The sequence below is a fragment of the Gobio gobio genome, assembly GCF_949357685.1.
Source record: "Gobio gobio genome assembly, chromosome: 20".
NCBI lineage: Eukaryota > Metazoa > Chordata > Actinopteri > Cypriniformes > Gobionidae > Gobio > Gobio gobio.
Window position 1 is genome coordinate 36,191,950 of NC_137113.1, and position 6,969 is coordinate 36,198,918.

Here is a 6,969-nt window from a genome sequence, read left to right on the forward strand (position 1 = left end):
CTGCATTTTGCAATTCCATCTCTAATCAAACACACCTGAATCAGCTAATCAAAGCCTTTTGGCCTTAGTCCAAAATGGCAGCTAGCTGTGTTGAAGTTAAACTCAAAATCATGAGGTAGTTGTCAATTTTCCAAAAACTCTCAATGAGTCAAATTAGCTGCTTCTATTATTATAGATTATACGCTATTATTATGTCCCAATTCATTTTTAAACTAAAATTACTATAATTGTAATTTTTTGTTGTCCCTGATTCAACAGGGTGCAGATTTTCAGCCCTTTTCGCAGCGCACTTAAGGTGTCTTGACCTCTTTAAAATCACTGCTGGCAGCGGTGGGATTCGAACCCACGCCCCCGAAGAGACTGGAGCCTAAATCCAGCGCCTTAGAACCCTCGGCCACGCTACCCCAATGTATCTCTTTTCGGGGGCCTTTTTTCTGCCCATTTTTCCAGAAAAAGAGAAAACTTTGGGTGCGGACCTTCATCGAGAGGCTCTGAAGCCTGTCGAGTGCGGCCAAGGAAAGCAAAAGTGGCTGGTTTTGGAAGAGACCCGGAGCATGCGGTGTCACTTCACCAGTCTTTTTGCACAGGCATAGCATCCACTAGAGCCTTCTAAAAGGCTGTCTTGGCAGCGGTGGGATTCGAACCCACGCCCCCGAAGAGACTGGAGCCTTAATCCAGCGCCTTAGACCGCTCGGCCACGCTACCTTGCAACATTGCTTTCCCTGGGCAGTTTTCGCCTACTTTTTTTAAATATCGCACTTCCCTAAAAGTAAGTCTGTTGAAATTCTACGTGCCTTGGAGGAGCTCCTCAACAGGTGGAAAGGCCTCCTAAATACAAGGGTATACAGTCGCCCCCCTCCCTGCATTTTGCAATTCCATCTCTAATCAAACACACCTGAATCAGCTAATCAAAGCCTTTTGGCCTTAGTCCAAAATGGCAGCTAGCTGTGTTGAAGTTAAACTCAAAATCATGAGGTAGTTGTCAATTTTCCAGAAACTCTCAATGAGTCAAATTGGCTGCTTCTATTATTAATCATTATACGCTATTATTATATCCCAATTCATTTTTAAACTGAAATTACTATTATTGTAATATTTTGTTGTCGCTGATTCAACAGGGTGCATAATTCCAGCCCTTTTCGCAGGACACTTAAGGTGTCTTGACCTCTTTAAAATCACTGCTGGCAGCGGTGGGATTCTAACCCACGCCCCCGAAGAGACTGAAGCCTAAATCCAGCGCCTTAGACCCCTCGGCCACGCTACCCCAATGTATCTCTTTTCGGGGGCCTTTTTTAGGCCCATTTTTCCAGAAAAAGAGAAAACTTTGGGTGCGGACCTTCATCGAGAGGCTCTGAAGCCTGTCGAGTGCGGCCAAGGAAAGCAAAAGTGGCTGGTTTTGGAAGAGACCCGGAGCATGCAGTGTCACTTCACCAGTCTTTTTGCACAGACATAGCATCCACTAGAGCCTTCTAAAAGGCTGTCTTGGCAGCGGTGGGATTCGAACCCACGCCCCCGAAGAGACTGGAGCCTTAATCCAGCGCCTTAGACCGCTCGGCCACGCTACCTTGCAACATTGCTTTCCCTGGGCAGTTTTCGCCTACTTTTTTTAAATATCGCACTTCCCTAAAAGTAAGTCTGTTGAAATTCTATGTGCCTTGGAGGAGCTCCTCAACAGGTGGAAAGGCCTCCTAAATACAAGGGTACACAGTCGCCCCCCTCCCTGCAGATTGCAATTCCATCTCTAATCAAACACACCTGAATCAGCTAATCAAAGCCTTTTGGCCTTAGTCCAAAATGGCAGCTAGCTGTGTTGAAGTTAAACTCAAAATCATGAGGTAGTTGTCAATTTTCCAAAAACTCTCAATGAGTCAAATTGGCTGCTTCTATTATTATACATTATACGCTATTTTTATATCCCAATTCATTTTTAAACTGAAATTACTATTATTGTAATATTTTGTTGTCGCTGATTCAACAGGGTGCATAATTACAGCCCTTTTCGCAGGACACTTAAGGTGTCTTGACCTCTTTAAAATCACTGCTGGCAGCGGTGGGATTCGAACCCACGCCCCCGAAGAGACTGGAGCCTAAATCCAGCGCCTTAGACCCCTCGGCCACGCTACCCCAATGTATCTCTTTTCGGGGGCCTTTTTTAGGCCCATTTTTCCAGAAAAAGAGAAAACTTTGGGTGCGGACCTTCATCGAGTGGCTCTGAAGCCTGTCGAGTGCGGCCAAGGAAAGCAAAAGTGGCTGGTTTTGGAAGAGACCCGGAGCATGCAGTGTCACTTCACCAGTCTTTTTGCACAGGTATAGCATCCACTAGAGCCTTCTAAAAGGCTGTCTTGGCAGCGGTGGGATTCGAACCCACGCCCCCGAAGAGACTGGAGCCTTAATCCAGCGCCTTAGACCGCTCGGCCACGCTACCTTGCAACATTGCTTTCCCTGGGCAGTTTTCGCCTACTTTTTTTAAATATCGCACTTCCCTAAAAGTAAGTCTGTTGAAATTCTATGTGCCTTGGAGGAGCTCCTCAACAGGTGGAAAGGCCTCCTAAATACAAGGGTACACAGTCGCCCCCCTCCCTGCAGATTGCAATTCCATCTCTAATCAAACACACCTGAATCAGCTAATCAAAGCCTTTTGGCCTTAGTCCAAAATGGCAGCTAGCTGTGTTGAAGTTAAACTCAAAATCATGAGGTAGTTGTCAATTTTCCAAAAACTCTCAATGAGTCAAATTGGCTGCTTCTATTATTATACATTATACGCTATTATTATATCCCAATTTTAAACTGAAATTACTATTATTGTAATATTTTGTTGTCGCTGATTCAACAGGGTGCATAATTCCAGCCCTTTTCGCAGCACACTTAAGGTGTCTTGACCTCTTTAAAATCACTGCTGGCAGCGGTGGGATTCGAACCCACGCCCCCGAAGAGACTGGAGCCTAAATCCAGCGTCTTAGACCCCTCGGCCACGCTACCCCAATGTATTTCTTTTCGGGGGCCTTTTTTAGGCCCATTTTTCCAGAAAAAGAGAAAACTTTGGGTGCGGACCTTCATCGAGAGGCTCTGAAGCCTGTCGAGTGCGGCCAAGGAAAGCAAAAGTGGCTGGTTTTGGAAGAGACCCGGAGCATGCAGTGTCACTTCACCAGTCTTTTTGCACAGGCATAGCATCCACTAGAGCCTTCTAAAAGGCTGTCTTGGCAGCGGTGGGATTCGAACCCACGCCCCCGAAGAGACTGGAGCCTTAATCCAGCGCCTTAGACCGCTCGGCCACGCTACCTTGCAACATTGCTTTCCCTGGGCAGTTTTCGCCTACTTTTTTTAAATGTCGCACTTCCCTAAAAGTAAGTCTGTTGAAATTCTATGTGCCTTGGAGGAGCTCCTCAACAGGTGGAAAGGCCTCCTAAATACAAGGGTACACAGTCGCCCCCCTCCCTGCAGATTGCAATTCCATCTCTAATCAAACACACCTGAATCAGCTAATCAAAGCCTTTTGGCCTTAGTCCAAAATGGCAGCTAGCTGTGTTGAAGTTAAACTCAAAATCATGAGGTAGTTGTCAATTTTCCAAAAACTCTCAATGAGTCAAATTGGCTGCTTCTATTATTATACATTATACGCTATTATTATATCCCAATTCATTTTTAAACTGAAATTACTATTATTGTAATATTTTGTTGTCGCTGATTCAACAGGGTGCATAATTACAGCCCTTTTCGCAGGACACTTAAGGTGTCTTGACCTCTTTAAAATCACTGCTGGCAGCGGTGGGATTCGAACCCACGCCCCCGAAGAGACTGGAGCCTAAATCCAGCGCCTTAGACCCCTCGGCCACGCTACCCCAATGTATCTCTTTTCGGGGGCCTTTTTTAGGCCCATTTTTCCAGAAAAAGAGAAAACTTTGGGTGCGGACCTTCATCGAGTGGCTCTGAAGCCTGTCGAGTGCGGCCAAGGAAAGCAAAAGTGGCTGGTTTTGGAAGAGACCCGGAGCATGCAGTGTCACTTCACCAGTCTTTTTGCACAGGTATAGCATCCACTAGAGCCTTCTAAAAGGCTGTCTTGGCAGCGGTGGGATTCGAACCCACGCCCCCGAAGAGACTGGAGCCTTAATCCAGCGCCTTAGACCGCTCGGCCACGCTACCTTGCAACATTGCTTTCCCTGGGCAGTTTTCGCCTACTTTTTTTAAATATCGCACTTCCCTAAAAGTAAGTCTGTTGAAATTCTATGTGCCTTGGAGGAGCTCCTCAACAGGTGGAAAGGCCTCCTAAATACAAGGGTACACAGTCGCCCCCCTCCCTGCAGATTGCAATTCCATCTCTAATCAAACACACCTGAATCAGCTAATCAAAGCCTTTTGGCCTTAGTCCAAAATGGCAGCTAGCTGTGTTGAAGTTAAACTCAAAATCATGAGGTAGTTGTCAATTTTCCAAAAACTCTCAATGAGTCAAATTGGCTGCTTCTATTATTATACATTATACGCTATTATTATATCCCAATTTTAAACTGAAATTACTATTATTGTAATATTTTGTTGTCGCTGATTCAACAGGGTGCATAATTCCAGCCCTTTTCGCAGCACACTTAAGGTGTCTTGACCTCTTTAAAATCACTGCTGGCAGCGGTGGGATTCGAACCCACGCCCCCGAAGAGACTGGAGCCTAAATCCAGCGTCTTAGACCCCTCGGCCACGCTACCCCAATGTATTTCTTTTCGGGGGCCTTTTTTAGGCCCATTTTTCCAGAAAAAGAGAAAACTTTGGGTGCGGACCTTCATCGAGAGGCTCTGAAGCCTGTCGAGTGCGGCCAAGGAAAGCAAAAGTGGCTGGTTTTGGAAGAGACCCGGAGCATGCAGTGTCACTTCACCAGTCTTTTTGCACAGGCATAGCATCCACTAGAGCCTTCTAAAAGGCTGTCTTGGCAGCGGTGGGATTCGAACCCACGCCCCCGAAGAGACTGGAGCCTTAATCCAGCGCCTTAGACCGCTCGGCCACGCTACCTTGCAACATTGCTTTCCCTGGGCAGTTTTCGCCTACTTTTTTTAAATGTCGCACTTCCCTAAAAGTAAGTCTGTTGAAATTCTATGTGCCTTGGAGGAGCTCCTCAACAGGTGGAAAGGCCTCCTAAATACAAGGGTACACAGTCGCCCCCCTCCCTGCAGATTGCAATTCCATCTCTAATCAAACACACCTGAATCAGCTAATCAAAGCCTTTTGGCCTTAGTCCAAAATGGCAGCTAGCTGTGTTGAAGTTAAACTCAAAATCATGAGGTAGTTGTCAATTTTCCAAAAACTCTCAATGAGTCAAATTGGCTGCTTCTATTATTATACATTATACGCTATTATTATATCCCAATTCATTTTTAAACTGAAATTACTATTATTGTAATATTTTGTTGTCGCTGATTCAACAGGGTGCATAATTACAGCCCTTTTCGCAGGACACTTAAGGTGTCTTGACCTCTTTAAAATCACTGCTGGCAGCGGTGGGATTCGAACCCACGCCCCCGAAGAGACTGGAGCCTAAATCCAGCGCCTTAGACCCCTCGGCCACGCTACCCCAATGTATCTCTTTTCGGGGGCCTTTTTTAGGCCCATTTTTCCAGAAAAAGAGAAAACTTTGGGTGCGGACCTTCATCGAGTGGCTCTGAAGCCTGTCGAGTGCGGCCAAGGAAAGCAAAAGTGGCTGGTTTTGGAAGAGACCCGGAGCATGCAGTGTCACTTCACCAGTCTTTTTGCACAGGTATAGCATCCACTAGAGCCTTCTAAAAGGCTGTCTTGGCAGCGGTGGGATTCGAACCCACGCCCCCGAAGAGACTGGAGCCTTAATCCAGCGCCTTAGACCGCTCGGCCACGCTACCTTGCAACATTGCTTTCCCTGGGCAGTTTTCGCCTACTTTTTTTAAATATCGCACTTCCCTAAAAGTAAGTCTGTTGAAATTCTATGTGCCTTGGAGGAGCTCCTCAACAGGTGGAAAGGCCTCCTAAATACAAGGGTACACAGTCGCCCCCCTCCCTGCAGATTGCAATTCCATCTCTAATCAAACACACCTGAATCAGCTAATCAAAGCCTTTTGGCCTTAGTCCAAAATGGCAGCTAGCTGTGTTGAAGTTAAACTCAAAATCATGAGGTAGTTGTCAATTTTCCAAAAACTCTCAATGAGTCAAATTGGCTGCTTCTATTATTATACATTATACGCTATTATTATATCCCAATTCATTTTTAAACTGAAATTACTATTATTGTAATATTTTGTTGTCGCTGATTCAACAGGGTGCATAATTACAGCCCTTTTCGCAGCACACTTAAGGTGTCTTGACCTCTTTAAAATCACTGCTGGCAGCGGTGGGATTCGAACCCACGCCCCCGAAGAGACTGGAGCCTAAATCCAGCGCCTTAGACCCCTCGGCCACGCTACCCCAATGTATCTCTTTTCGGGGGCCTTTTTTAGGCCCATTTTTCCAGAAAAAGAGAAAACTTTGGGTGCGGACCTTCATCGAGTGGCTCTGAAGCCTGTCGAGTGCGGCCAAGGAAAGCAAAAGTGGCTGGTTTTGGAAGAGACCCGGAGCATGCAGTGTCACTTCACCAGTCTTTTTGCACAGGCATAGCATCCACTAGAGCCTTCTAAAAGGCTGTCTTGGCAGCGGTGGGATTCGAACCCACGCCCCCGAAGAGACTGGAGCCTTAATCCAGCGCCTTAGACCGCTCGGCCACGCTACCTTGCAACATTGCTTTCCCTGGGCAGTTTTCGCCTACTTTCTTTAAATATCGCACTTCCCTAAAAGTAAGTCTGTTGAAATTCTATGTGCCTTGGAGGAGCTCCTCAACAGGTGGAAAGGCCTCCTAAATACAAGGGTACACAGTCGCCCCCCTCCCTGCAGATTGCAATTCCATCTCTAATCAAACACACCTGAATCAGCTAATCAAAGCCTTTTGGCCTTAGTCCAAAATGGCAGCTAGCTGTGTTGAAGTTA